This window comes from Rattus norvegicus, chromosome 4 (genome assembly GCF_021556685.1).
Source record: "Rattus norvegicus strain SHRSP/BbbUtx chromosome 4, alternate assembly SHRSP_T2T, whole genome shotgun sequence".
NCBI lineage: Eukaryota > Metazoa > Chordata > Mammalia > Rodentia > Muridae > Rattus > Rattus norvegicus.
Window position 1 is genome coordinate 183497905 of NC_141537.1, and position 18071 is coordinate 183515975.

The 18071-nt window shown below is 42.7% G+C and overlaps 1 pseudogene; it reads right to left on the minus strand.

Moving 5' to 3' along the window:
- Positions 1 to 11894: 11894 nt before the first annotated feature.
- Positions 11895 to 12155, minus strand: LOC120102436 (thymosin beta-10-like; annotated as a pseudogene).
- Positions 12156 to 18071: the final 5916 nt, after the last annotated feature.

Consider the following 18071-nt stretch of genomic DNA (forward strand, 5'->3'; position numbering starts at 1 on the left):
CCACTCCCTATGGAGTTCATCTGTGGGGAAGAGTCTGGTCAAAGCCCAGTAGAGCGTTTTGGTTTCCCTTGGTTTAGACTGAAGTGTCTTAAATGTGGCTGGCACAATCTAGGATCATACAGCTGAATGTGAACGTGGGGATCATGAAAATGTTGGCAAAAAGGCTTTCTAAATTCACAATGACCAAAGTAAGACATGTTAAAAAAAACTGATGGTTTACTTCACTTTTGCCTCGATTCTAAACGCATGATGTGAGGACCTTACACTACACATCCCAGCATGGCGTACAATGCCAATCAATGCTTCCTGCAGCAACTTGGCTCATTTTATACAGCAATGTTATGAAGAACGGAGGTTGTACTAGGCATACAAAGCCTTCTGCTCCTATAGAGACATGATGATTTAATCACAGAAAATAGAGTTCTCGTATTTTCCTACCACTGTTCTTGGTTTATAAGTATCAGATCATTACATCTTTGGGTGGTACTGTGCTAGGAAAACCTGCATGCTCATTCCATTATAGTATGCAAATTTGCTTGCCTCGCTGATAAATTATAAAATTAATTACATGTATATAAAGCATGTAACTGTTTTATAATAAATTCCTTTGTGATTCATTATCAGTAGATAGTAGTGTGTGTATTTAGTTTATATTCCTGCAAAGAGGGTGTTCAGGGGCACAGAAAGTTTTAAAAAGCTTTGGCTTAGATAACAGCCCCAGTTAGTTAATAGCGACCAGAACAACAAAGTTAACTGGGCTTTGTGGATGTGACTAGGGATGTCAAGGGTGCACTTTGTGATCTATGCCTTCTCTCTCCCTCATATTTCTCAGTGAAGCCACGGCTGACCCAACAGCAGTCAGACACCCAGAGTCTGTACTTTAAAAAGACCAAATGCAGGGCCTGGAGAGATGGCTCTGTGGTTAAGAGCTCTGACTGCTCTTCCAGAGGTGCTGAGTTCAAATCCCAGCAACCACATAGTAAAGAAATAAAGTTTCACAGATGTGAAAAACAAAGCTGTAAAAACAAGGTTTTGGGAAATACATCTGGTGGTCAGGATGCCTATGACAAACTCGTGACCTTTCTGAGAGATACATCTGACCTCAGGAGCCCAGTGATATGACAAAGTCTTGGCGATCAAGATATTGAGGCAATTCTGACTAAGCTAATTAAGACAAAACAATAACAACTGTTCCCCCTACCCCTCCCTGAGGTAAATTCTGAGAACAACCACAAGATGTCATAATGACCCTGCCCGACCACCCAGTTCACCACACCCTCTAAGGGATGTGCCAACTTAGCCCTTTCCCAGTGATTCTCCAAGGCCAGGTGTAGGACTGGATGAGGAAAGTGACTAATTGAGCCAAGACTAGCCCCTTGAGCAGGCCACCCAATACCTGACCAGATCCTTTGTTCCTGTGTACCACCAATGAGAATGGGCCAGCTAACCCTGTTGCTGAAGTCTGCCCTCTGTAACCAATAAAAGTTGTGTGCTTTTTGGGTTCGGGGTTGCCTCTCCCTGTGTGGATGAGCAAGCCCATGTACGTGGATTAAAAACCTTATACCCTCATGCTATTGCAGCGGTCACTCTGTCAACCTGTGCTCTGTGGGTTGTGCTTCTGAGGTAAGGCCACTATGGGGTCTTACAATAATTGTGCCTCACAAACATCTATAGTGGATCTGATGCCCTCTTCGGTGTGTCCGAAGACAGCTACAGTGTGCTCATATAAATAAAATAAATAAATCTTTTTAAAAAAAAGACCAAATGCATTGTTCTTGCTGTTTTCTTAGCCAACCAGAGCCCACAGCCTTGTGTTTTTTTGTTTTTTTGTTTTTTTACCTTCCTGGAAACAATCGTTTTATTCATTTTCCACATGTTTGTCCTGTTTTGCTACTCACTCAGCACGTAGATTCGTAAACTCAACTTCAGCTACCCAGGCTGTCCTAAGCTAGCCTGGGCTACACGAGACCATGTCTCACACAAAAGGGAACAAACAAACAAAAAAAAAATGATAAATGCTCCTGAAAGAAAAAATAAGTTCAGAAACGGCTGCCCATCGCCTCACCTCAGGGTGTTGTTGTATTTATATTTTTAGTTTGTATGAGACACCACAAAACAATCTGGAATAATAATAGCCTTACAGTTTGACCGCTTTAGAATTTTTTTTTTTTTAAAATTAAAGTTTAATGCAGTACAGGCAGAAGAGCAGCACGTCCTACTACACTTAGAGTAATTGAATGTAATTCCATTCAATTAAATATCACTGCCATTAAGAGGGATTAAAGGCTCAACAGCCGACCTCTAAACACAGCAATTAATGTAGTTGAGATCCAGGATGGAAACCTACTCCACTATATTGCAGTAAGTCAATGGACCAACACCGTGGCTTCAAGAAGCAGCTGTTGAGTCATTACTGGAGTAATGGGAGATGTGGGCGTAGCATCGTTTACGTGACAGGTCTTAATCCATGTGCTGAAGCCTGGTGTCATCCTGTCTGCAGAGAGGACCAAAGCCCAGACTGGGCAGACCCAGGCTCTGCGGCACCCAGCTCCGGTGAAGTTAAGTATCCGTCCTGGCAGAATGCACAACGCATCAACAAGACCTGTTCAAGGGTGTTGGTGTTACTGAGGTCTGCAATTAGTGGCAGAGAGTGGGTGAATCATTGCTTAACTGTAGGGGCATGTGAGGGATTTTGGAAAGAGACGCTTGCCTAAGTACCATCTATAGGCACTCAGGATGTCTGGGATCCAACCATGGTGGAAATGGTCTTCTGCATTGAAATTTTTTTTTAGACTTTCTGACATTTCTGCTGCCAAGGAGACATACTGATTCTTCAAGATAGGACTTGCCCTGTCTACCAGATATGTGGCAATTCAGCTAAGCACAGATAACCACAGAGGTCACGAATCCATGATCCAGATAGTTAAGCCTTTTCCACCTCCTGTGCCAGCTAAAACGCAAGAGTTACTGCATTTACCATGGTCCTGGTGAACAGCGTGATTCTTTACACTAAAATTTCTTACCATTTGCAATTTGATGTGTTCTTAGCTTCCAAAATTATGGTGTTTTTTTTTCAAATTATGCAGCTTTGAAACTATATATCTGAACCAACTTTCATGTAATTGCTTTTCTTGGCAGAGGGAGTAATTTTAAATTTCTGGCTCCGTGTAGGCTCAGATGTTAGTCTCCTTGGCACCTCCTATTCCTTTTTCACAGGCAAACATGGCGAATGCCCAGTGAATCCCCGCTTTTCTTTCTCTGCCCCTTTGATTTCCCTTGCCATGATTAGCTGAAGAAGCTCGTAGAGAAATTAGTCACCCATGCACCAGATTTGCTCCAGTGAAAACATTTGCCCATACCCTCTCTGTATTCAACTTAGCATGTGCACTGAATTCCTGACACGCTCTTCCGGTTCCGAGCCCTAAAGAAATCAGTAACTCAGATGAAAGCAACGCGGTGGGAACATCTGCCTCAGATCCCAGGCCAAGTGCATTTCTCACACCTTTTCTTTTGAAAGATTGAAAACAGACTGTGGAGAAAGCACAATGACATCGTCGTAGGACTTCTGGTATAAAGTTGACGCCAGTTTAATTCTGCAACTTACCTCAACCCTTCTTGGAAAAAACACAGAAAATGTTTTAAAGAGTGCGTGCCTTGTTCACAATGGAACCAGGAGACGGAGAAACCTGCTCTGTTAACTTCACTTGTAGAAACTGTGAGGCCACGCCAAGGGTCGGCACCTCAGATATCAGAAAATTACTCCCTCATAAAATGGGTATTACATTTTATAAGGAAAGGAGCTGTTGCAAGCAGGTTAATGAAAGCGGGGGATGAAAGTTATTGAAGATACTGGGCGAGAGCGACGGATCTGAGTTGTCATATGACACAGATCACCAACAAAACCAAACAGACCGCGTGGAGACAGTCTCTCAAGGCAAGTCCTGCTCCTTGGCAAAGCTACTGGAGAAGCCATACTTTAAAGTAACAATCCGCCATCAATCTAAAGAGAGGTCAGCTCTGCAGCTGCCTACTGAGGTACTATCATGTAACCTTGTCTTGGTTACTTTTCTACTGCCCTGATAGAACTTCGTGACCAAAGCAACTTATAAAAGTGTGTGGTTGGGCTCACAGTTTCAGAGGGATAGAGTCTACGGTGGGTGAGGGAAGGCATGGTGTCAGAAACAACTGAGAGCTCACATGTCTAAGGACTAGCAAGAGGCAGCTCGAGCACACACTGGGAGAGCATGAGTCAGCCTTCAGAGGCACGCCTCTACCAACAAGGCAATTCTTAATTCTCCTTAATTCTTAAATCTCCTTAATTCTTCCCTAATAGTTCCACCATCCGGGGACCAAGTATTCAAACAAATGAGTCTATGGGGGGGGTGTCATTCTAACTCAAATTTAAACCACCACAGATTTCCTGGAGAGGCTTGAAAAAATACTTATTCATCCCCGAGGGCAGTCCAAAGAAATGATTCTACCTGTCTAGCTTACTGAAGTGGTAAATTCATTATGGCTGAATATACAGGGACACAATGACTCAAAGGCAGCCTAACACCTAAAAGCCTATCCCAGCAGGGGAACCAGTCTGGAAAGTTGTATACCTCAAGTCTGATGAACAATTTTTAGGCAGTAGGCTGTTCAACTCCCCTCTGCTCAGTAATTGTTACTACTTCTGTAACCCCAAGAAGGGAACTTGTAAATCTTGTAAGTTTCAGAAGCTTTGTCAGCCTTGTAAGATTGGTTTACTTCCTGGGTCTTGTATGTTTCATTTGCTTCCTAAGACTTATGAACTTCTTTAGTCCCCTAGAAGGAATGTTTCATGAGATAACACAATACTAGAACTCTTGCCCTAACCACTCCTCTTTATCCCTACATCTAACCCCTTCCAAGAAGGTGGTTCAGAACAACGTGATAATTACCTTAAAATTTTAATGAAATCTGTCGTATTTATCCACAAAGTTTCCTAATATGTGAGAAAGAACAGCAAGGCATTACTGTACAGGAATAAAAGTTCTGAGGAAACATTGCCAGAGAATATAAAAAATATAATCTATTTTCTTTAATTGTGGGGCTGGGGATATAACTCAGTTGATGGCATACTTATGTAGCACGTACAATGCCCATGGTTGGATCTTCAACACTAGATAAATGGACTGTGGTGGTGTACACATTCGAGTTCAGAACTCAGGAGGTCTGGACAGGGGGATCAAAGTTCGGAGTCATCTCAAGCTGTATAATAAGCCAGCCTGAGATATATGAGACCCTATCTCAAAAAAATAAAAAAGTCAGACTACACAGATCCTTTATAAAATTGGATGGATGGATGGATGGATGGATGGATGGATGGATGGATGGATAGATGGATAGATGGATAGATGGATGGATAGATTCTTCCTGTTCTGAGTTGTTCCTGTTTAGAACTTGGATAGCTTAGGAGTCTTTTTTTAGTTCCCCACAGGATCCTGATTTTGAATTAGACATTTCATTCATACCTTTCCTAATTGATAATAGGAGTTAGAGACATTGTAGTAATGCTGACGGACAGATAAAAGGGCTGTATACACAGTTGTACACCTTTGATAACCTTCTCTCTGAGAACATTTTATTGCTTTTGTGGGGAGATAAAACCAGTTATAAATAGAAACCGTCAGTCACTGGAACATTGAAAATGGAGAAACACTGCCAAGCTGAATCAGAGAATTTTCTAATGTCAAAATACAGCAAACCAGACTGACTTGGTAGGATGTCACTGACTTCATCGTGAAATCATCACTTGCTCAAATGGCACTTCTTGTACAAAGGCTGAGAGTCGATTTTTGCACAGATTTTTATTTTCTGCCTTTGGCATCATGATCCATTTAATTAGAATTTATTAAGGGCCAATAAGTACAAGGCAGGTAACAGATTGTTTAATAGGAAAAGGAGAGAACCATTGAGACCAGCATGCCTACAGGGAGGATAATTTCAAATCCATTATCCAAGTCTCCGTATACAAGGACCAGTTCATTTTGCAAATGCTATCCGCAGCCTAATCTACTGCATAAGATATGTTAATTCTCTGCATTAAAAGCAGAAATGTAGGGCTAAATGCAGCAGTGCAGCCTGTACTCTCATTTATGAGGTGGTGGACTGTCCTCTACTGCCCAGCAAGTTTGAAGGAAGCCTGAGTTACCTGAGACTCATTCTCAAAAATCAACCAACCAACACAAAAGTACACAGTATTGGCCAGGTGGAGTGTCTCATGCTTGTAATTCCAGTACTTCGAAGGCAGAGGCAGGGGGAGTACCACAAACAAGGCCAGCCTGGGCTATGCAATGACACTTTCTCTCACAGAACAACTCCCCATTCCCAATTTAACTTTTGTCCCATTATTATAAAAAGCTTATGGCAACTCTTCATTTTTAATTTTCAATTAAATAAATTAACCTTAAAATTTTTTTGGTTTCTGGCAATTGTATCATTTATTGCTTTTCAACAAATCTGGCTGAAATTTGGAAACTCTCATGCACCCCACTCCTGAAACAGAAGGGAGACTGATCTTCCAGATCCACACTCTTCTCTGTTACCTCAAACGTTTTCATCGTCTGAAACAGTTATGCTAGTAGTAATCGTTATGCTACAATGGTAATTACAATCACGTCTTTCAGGGATAGAGATCCTCACACTCTTGGCTGTGCCTCCATACTATGGAGAAATAGAAAAACAGGAAAGAGAGCTGAAGACTCAGAAATCAGAAAAAAAAAATTAAAATTCCAAACTCCTGGACTATGTTGCCAGCCCCATGTCAAATTCGGGACCAGAGAGTGAATCTGTGGATAGGAACAGTCACCATCTGTGTTTGTTATTGCTGCATCTCCAAGGCCCGTTCGAAACTTAATTTCCTTATCAGAATTACACTGTAATGCCTACATATACAATGAGATGTGATTGTATCTATTGTATGATTTTAGAGTCCCTACCATGCAGGGCTTTAGAAACAATTTAGACTATGGTTGACTTTAAAATATCAATTCGAAAAGCAATTTAAGTTTAAGCTGTGTTTTTTCCAAATTTGTATATCATGGTTTGAACTGTAAGTGTTCCTTAAAGACCCATGTACTGAAAGGTTTGGTTCAGTCTGGTGTGGAAGTCGGTGGACTTTTAGGAGGCAAGGCCCAGTGAAGTGAAGTTATGTCATTGGAAATACATCCTTGAAGTAGATATTGGGACCCCACTCCTTGTCTCTTTTTGTTTCTTTCCAATGTCCACGAAATGAACAGACCTTCTCTTCCACTTGTTCCCATGAAAGCTCCCATGAAGGCCAGGGCGGTGGGAGAAAGCAACCAGAAGGAAATCTCCAAAACTGTGGCTAAATAAGGCTTTCCTCTTTTTGTGTCTGTTTATCTCAGACGTTTGCTGCCAGGTGGTAAGCCTACCACGATGTGTCAATGCAGCCTCAACTTCATTCTGGCTTTGGCCTATTGGGCTGTCTTTGTTTTACCTGTAAAGTACAAATGTTCAGAATGTTTCTGATTTCTGTCTCCAAAGCTCAAGATCGGTATTATGAGTGACAATACTGAGTCCCAAGTCAAACAATGAAATAAGATGAAGAAGGGAATGTTTTCAAAACTCATGTGAGGAATCTGAGGAGAAATAAAAAGCTTAAAGCACACTCTGAGCAGGGCTGAGGGCTTGCACAACAATGTGTCACCTTGATCTGATATTGACAGCTACTAACAGAAGTTAGTAAGCATATCTGAGGTCTTTCTAACTATCTAGAAATGCATCCCAGTAAAAATACTTTGAGACAAGTCAGCTGTCTCCTCTTGCCCTCGATTGGTGAGAATAAAATACCCAAAAGTGGTTCCTGGAAGTTGAACTCGTGAGTCCTTCCCAACTTGCCTACAATACTCTAGGGAGAGAGCAGAGGCTAAGACCCTATCCTAATAACTTTACACATTCTTCTTCAGTGATGAGGCTTTGTGTCTAGTGATTTTGTTCACTGTTACATACTTAGTCATACCTAAACAAAGGTTCATTCACTTCAGTATCTTCCCATATGTGCTGGCTAATTTTATGTCAGTTTGATACAGTCTAGAGTCATCTAAGAGGAGAGAACCCCATTTGAGAAAACGCCTCCCATAAGATTGGACTGTAGGCAAGCCTGTAGGGCATTTTCTTTTTTTTTTTTTTTTAATTGGGTATTTTTTTTTATTTTATTTTATTTATTTTTTTTTTATTATCTTGAGTATTTCTTATATACATTTCAAGTGTTATTCCCTTTCCCGGTTTCCGGACAGACATCACCCTCCCCCCTCCCCTTCCTTGTGGGTGTTCCCCTCCCAAACCTCCCCCCATTGCCACCCTCCCCGCATAGTCTAGTTCACTGGGGGTTCAGTCTTAGCAGGACCCAGGGCTTCCCCTTCCACTGGTGCTCTTACTAGGATATTCATTGCTACCTATGGGGTCAGAGTCCAGGGTCAGTCCATGTATAGTCTTTAGGTAGTGGCTTAGTCCCTGGAAGCTCTGGTTGCTTGACATTGTTGTACTTTTGGGGTCTCGAGCACCTTCAAGCTCTTCCAGTTCTTTCTCTGATTCCTTCAACGGGGGACCTATTCTCAGTTCAGTGGTTTGCTGCTGGCATTCGCCTCTGTATTTGCTGTATTCTGGCTGTGTCTCTCAGGAGCGATCTACATCCGGCTCCTGTCGGTCTGCACTTCTTTGCTTCATCCATCTTGTCTAATTGGGTGGCTGTATATGTATGGGCCACCTGTGGGGCAGGCTCTGAATGGGTGTTCCTTCAGTCTCTGTTTTAATCTTTGCCTCTTGTAGGGAATTTTCTTAATTAGTGATTAATGGGGTAGGGCCCAGCCCATTCACTGTGGTGGTGCTACCCCTGGGCAGGTTGCCCTGGGCTCTGTAAGTAGGCTGAACAAGCCATGCAAGCAAGCCAGTGACCAGCACCCTCCCTGGCCTCTGCATCAGCTCCTGCCTCCAGGTTCCTGCTCTGCTTGAGCTCCAGTCCTGACTTCTTTCAGTGTTAAACTGAGTGAAATAATCCCTTTCCTCCCACAAGTTTGCTTTTGGTCATGGTGTTTGACCGCAGCAAAAGTAACTAAGTAACTAAGACACCTTATGACTTGGTATTTGTAGTGATTTGAGTATGAAATAACCCCCTATAAGCTCATGTACTTGACACTTGGTCCTTATTTAGGGTCTTGTTTAGGGAAATTATGGAGCCTTGAGAAGGTCCTGCCTTATGGGGGAAGTATAAACCTGGGGGCAGGTTTTGGGGGTGGGTTTTAGGAGCTTATAATCATGCCCCACTTCTCGCTCTGGCCTTCCATCACTATTCCTTCCCTACCATTCGGAACATTTAACCCTGTAGAAACATAAGCCAAAATAAACTCTTTGCCTATAGGTTGCTTTTGGTTATGCTATTTGATCACAGCAACAGAAAAGTGTTGTGGTTTGCCCTGAAATTATCTGTATTTTGATGCTAATTCCACTGCCCCCAGGACAGCTGCCTAGTCACATACTCAGGACTCAGGTGACTTCACCAGAACCACCTCCCCATTGAATTTGTAAAGTACAGGTGAGGGGCAGGTACAGGATAGAAGGATGCCTGTCATTGGAGAAGAAGGAAGGATGGGCTGGAGAGAAGTTTGAAGGAAGAGGGGGAGACTAGGAGAGAGAAGAGAAGACGGAGAGAGGGGAGAAGCCATGGCAGGTGATGTTAAGATTCTGCTCTGTGTATTTACAGGTTGTTATTAATGTTCTCAAGGGATGGATAGTACCGGGCTTTATATGTTTAAGTGGGCAATTATATCTTACCAATTGGATCTAAGATTATTGTGTTGTGTGTTCTTTTATGTGAGGGTTTGTGTGTAGGAAAGTGTCCGGCTGGGCTGTGTTTCCACCAAGATACCTAGCAGATATCTTGGGGCACCGCGGTGCAGACCTAGCGGGGCAAAAGACCACAATACATTTTTATTTTTATATATTTACAACAACAGAAAAGTACCTAATCCAGCACCTTATCTTTTGTTTAGTAAGCAAATTTAAAATTTAAATTTAGTTTAGTGAATTTGTTTAGTAAACAAATTAAAATTTCAGCATTTAAATTTATCATCATATATTAATATATAATTAATATATAACATGATACATACTAACAGTATAATGCTATTCTACTGTCATGAATTAGTTACCCCCAGTCTCATTTATAATCTTATTAAGGTAGAGAATGGTGAAATAAAGTCATTATAAAATATTTTATAGCACTTTCTCATCCATCCAGTTGTTGAGGTACACAAGAGTATATGGAGTCCAGTTGAAAGCATGGCCTATCTTTTAAATTTAATGGTTGTCTACATGATGGCATAAAATCACAAGGTCACTAAATAACATTCAGTTGCTCAGCAAGGCACCTGGAAAGTTGACTCTCTGTTCCTTGCTGTGAGAATAATCCCACTCTTTTATTCATGGCTTATGGTCCATTTCAAACTCAGACATTGCTGAACATGAGATTTCAAGTTGAGTGTAAACATGAGGTATTGAAAGCAGACCCCAAGGGCAGAGAGGCATGTTAAGGCCGTTCCGCAGTGCCATAATTCTCCACACACAACCCGCTGAGGAACTGTCTGTGCTCTGTGTTCATACACTTTGCAGCTGACAGAGGCAGCCACACGGTAGAAGAGGTGACCCCTATGTAAATAACAAATATATCTGCTACTATGAACGAGCACAGAGGAAGGGACAAAGGAAAGACAGTGTCTGAATGTGTGAAAGGAAGAGTCACCCATGACCCCAGCCAGAGTTTCATGGCCATATAAATGTGACCTACAAACTTGGTCCTGGCTTCTTGCTTATAGAAAGTTTTGTATTAAAAGGTTTACATTAAAGGTTCATATTGTGTTAAATATTATATTGATAATTTCAATATTAATATGTTGGTGTTTGGTATTAATAATGAATATTGTATTGTATTAAATATTATATTAAAGCTATATATTAAAAATATAAACCAAAAGTGGATTGGGAGTACCTGAGATCAAGCATCTAACAGACACAGATGTGGGTTTGGCTTAGCAGGTTTTTATAATATCTGCTTTTATGTGTAATAGCTTGAAAGTATAAGTCACATTATTTAGGAAAATGTAACTATCATATTCCTCTTCACTCTTATCCCCTATTGGGATCATGGGAGGAAGAGGAGCCCGGAAGAACACTGTGTTATTTCTCACATGCATTGCTACCTCTCCCTGATAATCCTTGTAAGGGAGGCTCCTGTCCCAGCTCGGGATCTCCATGTCTTTATGTTATAAAGTGTAGGGAAGGCATATGAGTGGCATTGGGAAGGGAAATAATTTCAGCCATGCAATCTCTGGTTCTGTGTTCTTTATATTTTTTAAGACTTCTTTATTTATTTTATGTATATGAGTTCACTATAGCTGTCTTCAGGCACACCAGAAGAGGGGATTACAGATGGTTGTGAGCCACCACGTGGTTGCTGGGATTTGAACTCAGAACCTCTGGAAGAGCAGCCTTAACCACTGAGCCATCACTCTAGCCCCTGGTCCTGTATTCTTAAATAACCTGAAAGGAAGCAGCACTCTTCTCTTGCTCACGGAGGGGATAAGCTCTCCAGCAATACAGAGGCACACTTGCTCATTTCCCCTTATTCTCTCTTCCAAACGAGGTTTTCCACATTTCCTTTTTTTTTGCCACGAGGTGTGTTTTATTTTCATCAATCATACAAATAATTTTCGATAATATCCCAGGGCAAACCGGTGCAATTCGGTAGTCTGTTTAGCGTCTGCGGGGTTGGGGGGTCCCCTTCAGAGACGCACGGGCTGGTGGCTTCGGCTAGGAGTGTCCGGGTTCACAGTGCAGCTTGTGGCTTGCGTCCATCTTGCAGGTGGCTCTTCCTCCACATCACGAGGCGGTCTTGGAGATGAAGGGGTGGGGAAATCTTCCTAGGCTTTTAGGAGATTTCACTCCTCTTTTCCTGTTCAATGGTCTCTTTGGTCGGCAGGGTGGTCTTCTCCTGCGTCTCGGTTTTCTTCAGCTTGGCCTTATCAAAGCTGGAGATTTCCCCCATGTCCGGCTTGTCTGTCATTTTCTTACAACTCCTGGATTCTCGTTCCAAGCTCGCGCACCAGGTACTCCCACTCGCTTTGCTGCAGCAAGAGACCCACATTTCCATTTTTAAAGAGAAAATTATCTGACCCACTATGCGCATCATATCAACAGCTCCATATTCTCCCAGCCCACTCCATTCCCATAAGCTCCTGAATAGTCAGTATGAGTGGACTTGGAATCACATGGGAGCCACACCTAGGTTAAGAGGTCCCAAATGTGAGTGGCACCATCCAATGAGGTCCCAGGCTGAATAAAAGGAGTTGAGAGGCAGGGAGTGAGCTGAGCACAAGCATTTACCCTCTCTTTGCTTCCTGCTTGCAGGTGCCTTGTGACCAGGAACCTTCCACTCTCACTACCTCCTCCTCCAACCTCCCCCAGCCATAAAGGACTGTACCTTCAAACTGAGATCCAGTGAAGAAAAGTATGCAGAACGAGGTTGAAATGTTCTAAATTTCTTACAATATTATGAAGAACAGCACAGTTCAAGAACATTGGACAGAAACCCTTAAAGTAGACTATTAAAAAAAAAAAACAGCAAGAAGAAATACAAAAATCTAGGAGAAAGCATTTGGACTCTTGTTACTAGGAGTCACATCCCAAGAATTGTGGGAGATGCAGAGAAAGTTCTCCTTCCTAATCTAGGGCTCGGATTCTCTAGATTCGTTGATGTCTTGGCCACAATACAGCCCCTGTACCACCCCTGCACACTGTGGCTTCCATAGATTGAGAACTGCTGTCAGTCCCAAGCCCCATTACCCCCCTCCCCGAGGTCATGATCAGCAATTGGAACATTAACTTTGAAGCAATGCCTCTGGTGTTCCAGAACAGTCATCTGGAAACCCTGTAACCCTGACTGCCTGTATCCTGTATGCTTTGAGATGGCCTGAAAAAGGAGACTTCTGGAGTTCTCCACAGTAGCCACTTGTACGGGCTTATACAAATTCCTTAATCTTCAGAGTCTCCAAGAGTGGCTCAGCTTACATGACAGCTGTCAGGACCTAAGCAGATATGAAACAACATTAATAAAGTGTTTGCTTTATAGCAAGCATTTAAAAACTCCAGGTGCCTGTCTCAGAACTGTCAGATAGGCAGCCTCTGCGATAAATAATGTACCCCCAGAGGATAGACAACGGCCACAGCCTGATTTATTCAAGCCCGGCAAATGTAACAAAATGCTCCTCAAAACTATGTGGAGGAGGAAACACTTTGGCCTCCTCTCTCCCCCAGCTGTGAGCACAGACAGAGATGATCACGCATCTGAGGCTGCTCCTCTGTCTGGGAGCGCAGTGTGTCCAGCTGTTCCTGTATCAGCATTCTGCCTGGGCCTCCCAACCTGTGGAATGTTTTGCCCACATTCAGGAGTCAGTCTCTCTCTCTCTCTCTCTCTCTCTCTCTCTCTCTCTCTCTCTCTCTCTCTCTCTCCCTCCCTCCCCCCCCCCCTCTCTCCCCCTCTCCCTCTCTCCCTCTCTGGTTAGTTGCAATTTGACAATTAAGCTGACAATCAGGTTGAATCCTGGCTGCATACGTTTTTTTACATAGTACGGGTTAAAAGAAACTGCAAATATTTTTAATGAAAAGGACAGAGCCAGACTCATATTTACTGTCCTGTAACTTAGGCAGCCCTTTCCTCCCTGATATCTTGACATAAGCGTGAAGGCGTGGCCTTGTGCACTCCCTGGCCATGCCCTGACCTAGCCGACTTCCTTTCCAGGTTCTGGATATGATGCACAGGTCTGTGGGATCACCATGGTGATTTCACAGGTGCAAACCAGCGCAGCTGTGTGTGTTAAATCTGTAACAGCTTTCTGGGAGTCTGTCATCCCTCACTGGAGTCTCTGAAGAAGAAAAACTAGATCCATAAACAGCAAACTAAGCGTGGTCTACACTGCTCACAAGCGTCTTAGGTGAGAGTCATCCGTGCTCTGACAGGATCTTAGCTCACAGGAAAAAAAAAAAAAAAAAACCCTTTAAGTCGGTGCCATTTCCCATAAGTAAATATGGCTCTCTTTACGATCGGTAAAATCAGAGTACCCGATTTACAAGGCATTAAAACCCAAACCAGAGGAGATCCATGCTGCGCCACACCAGGTAAACAGGGGAGACGACGGTGTTGACTCACATGTTACATATCTCATTTTCAGGGTCAAATGTTTCAAAAGGCAAATACCCTGAAGGTATTGAAGCCACCAGGAGAAGAAAGATACAAGGAGAGTAACCAAGAGAGATCCAGTCATGTAACAATGGTTGTCCTCTCTACCCATCATGTGCTGGAGTCTATCCCAGCTTGATTGGAGCAGTGCTTTATCTCACACAATTGCTCTATAGGCTGCCCATGTAGATAAATATGCAAACCTTGTTTACTTACCTTCATGTCACAAAACTACCCAGCAGGGAAAGCGCTTTCCTCACACATAAGGCTTTCAATGCAGTGAGCCACACTCGTTCCCCGGGAACCACCCAGGACCAGCCCACAGATGATCCTTTCCTGTTATTTTCTGAAATCTTGTTCACAGCTGATCCAAAGTGGAGGGAAGAGAGAGGTGTAATTTCCTGCAGAGGCAACCTCCCGGATGAAAAAGAGGCTGAAACGCCTGTGGGGAATCCAGGCGTTTTCTATTACCACGAGCCATTCCCCACCGGTATTGACCTATAAGAAAACTGTGGTTTTCGGCATAAACGGGGTTTGTGATAAAAATTTCTTATTACCACAGAGCCTTCACGTAACTACCTCTTCCCTCTCGGTTCTCGATGTAGACGAGCTTTGATGATGATGCTACTGACCCTGTTACTCATTCCGTTTATGCAAATGTGTGAGCAGATCAAGGCTCTTCGTGCCCTAAGGAAGCTGACTTCACTGGCGAGAGTTTTAATTACTAGAATATTTTCAGTGTTTTTATTAGCATACATTAATTATAAATAAAAGTGGGTTTCGTTGGGACATTTTCACACACGTATAAAATGTATATGACCATGTTTAGCCCTATAGTGGGTACTTTCTTCTCTCCCCTAGTCAGGTCCTCTTCTATTTTCATGTCCTGTGTGTGTGTGTGTGTGTGCATGCACATGCGCATGCTTGCGTGACCCAGTGAGTTTCCTGAGGTTTGCTTGCAGGAGCAAGGGCAAAGGGCTGTTTGTAGAAGGAAAGATACCTCACCAGTTGCTAACAATGAAGAAAACGCACCTCTCTCCCCAATCAACTACCAACTGCCTATAAACCCTAGATCATGACAGTTTCCCTTCCCTGTGAAAGATGTTTCTATTATTTCTTTTTCTCATTGCTGTGTCAAAATCAGACTCAGGAAAGCGGGCTTATTCTGACTTATAGTTTGAAGGGGACAGCAGTAGCAGGAGGGGCTCTTGGCTACTGAGCTGGAGCTTGAGTGAGTGGTAGCCACGTGCCTACATCCAAATGAATCAAGAAGCAGAGAAAAAGATGCTGATGTCCAGGTGGCTCTCTTTTTCCCTTTTTTATTCAGTCTGGGATCCCAGATGACAAGATGGTGCCTCCCAAACTGAGTGAGTCTTCCCTGGTTTTCCTTCCCTGGAAACATCCTCACAGATAACCAAAGTTGTGTGCCTCAGTATGCCCTGGCATTTCTAAATCTAGTCAGATTGACAATCTAAATTAATCACCACAGAATTTAAATGCTTGAAATACATGCTGTTTCTTCCTCAAAAAAGAAAAAAAAAAACCGAGATTACACTGTACCTATTCTCTCTACACTGATAATTAATAGCATCTTTTCAATGCAATGCATTAGTACGTTTGGTGGTGTCTGTTTATGTACGAATACATACATTTACAAAGAAAATTATGTTGTTCATTGCACAGTGTCACTTAGAAAGGTAGAGGCTTTGGAACCTGGTCTATATGTACACTGTGGAATACTACTCAGCCATGAAAATGGAGATCTTTTCATTTGTAGTAACGTGGATGAACCAGTAAATATTAAGCAAAGTAAAATAAGCTGGATGGAGCCTCAGAGAGGCACAGAGATAAGTGTGTTCTGTACTTTACTATTGTCCTGGTAATAAGCATATAATATCCTAAAAAAAGCAATGGGAGGAAGAAATGACTTATTTTGTCTCACAGTTCCAAAACAATGAGAGTCCCTCATGACAGAAAGGGCATAACATCAACCGGAAAAAGTCTAATGATAGGAGAGTAAATTTGCTGAGGCAGGGAGGAAGAGGAGGAAGAGAGAGGAGGAAGAAGAGGGGAAGAGGGGAGGAGGGGAAGAAGAGAGGAGAAGGAGGGGAGGAGGAGGGGAGGAGGAGGAGAGGAGAAGGGGAAGAGGAGGAAAAGGAGAAAGAAGAGGAGGGAGAAGAGCAGGAGGAGGAGGGAAGGAGGAGGGAAGAGAAGGAGGGGAGGAAAGGGGAGGAAAGGGGAGGAAAGGGGAGGAAAGGGGAGGAAAGGGGAGGAAAGGGGAGGAAAGGGGAGGAAAGGGGAGGAAAGGGGAGGAAAGGGGAGGAGGAGAAGGAGAGGAGGAGGGTAATGGGGCTAAGCTATAAAACCTCAAAGCCTACCCCGGTGACAATACTTCCTCCAACAAGGCTATACTACCTAAAGGTTCTATAACCTCCCCAAACATCACCACCAACCGTTCAAATGCACAAGCGCATGGGCGGCATTCGTTTCTTATCCAAACCACCACACCTAGTGTTCCAGACTTTTACACATGGAGTCTAAGGAAATTGTCACACGAGCAGCGAGGTTGGCCTGAAGGCTACCAAAAGCTGTAATGGGGTGGGGGGGAGCAGGAGTAGTGAGTCAAAGATTCAATTTTCAATTAAACAGGATGAATAAGGCTTGATGTTTGAATTTGAGAGTGGCTACAGTCCATAATAATGTGTCTCAGAACAACTAAGTAAGAATCAAATCTATCACTACATAGAAGACAAGTTGCTTAACTTTACTGTTTCCATATAAATGCATATGTTCGGGCGTCACAAATGACCACATATGTAGGTATGTACATCCTGTAAGCTAAGTCATATTAATTAAAATATTCTGGGATCCATCCCATAAACAGTCACCAAACCCAGACACTATTTTGGATGCCAAGAAGTGCTTGCTGACAGAAGCCTGATATAGCTGTCTCCTGAGAGGCTGTGCCAGAGCCTACAAATACAGAGGCAGATGCTCACAGTCAACCATTGGACTGAGAATGAGATCCCCAATGGAGGAGTTAGAGAAAGGACTGAAGGAGTTGAAAGGGTTTGCAACACATAGGAAGAACAACAGTATCAACCAACGGGACACCCCAAAGCTCTCAGGGACTAAACCACCAACCAAAGAGTACACATGGAGGGACCCATGGCTCCAATGGAGCAACTCATGACTCTAGCTGCATATCTAGCAGATGATGGGCCTTGTTTGACATCAGTGGGAGGAGAGGCTCTTGGTCCTGTGAAAACACAATGCCCCACTGTAGGGGGATGGCAGGGCTGGCAGGAGGGAGGGAGAGCACTTTCATAGAAGCAGGGGGAAGGGGGATGGGATAAGAGGTTGCTGGAGGGAAAACTGGAAAGGGGATGACATTTGAAATGTAAATAAAGAAACTAATAAGAGAAAAAAAGAAAAAATATTCTATATATAGATATGTACATTCTATCAACTAAATCATATTAATTAAAATATTCCATATGTAGATGTGTACATTCTGTCAACTAAATCATATTAATTAAAATGTTCTATTAATAAAAATATTTGATGTAGACAATATTCACATAATTTCTTTTTCTAAACTGTCATAGTTTCTGTGTTGTGTTCAGCCTACAGATTGTCTCCTCAAAAACCTTCCTTGCTTAACATCATTACAAATAATATTAAAATAATTAAATATTAAAATAACTCAGTATTTGGTTTTCTTTGAGATGTTTTGTTATTTAGCCAAGGTTAGCCTCACCTTGTCATTCTCCTGTCAAATCCCCCAAGAGCTGGG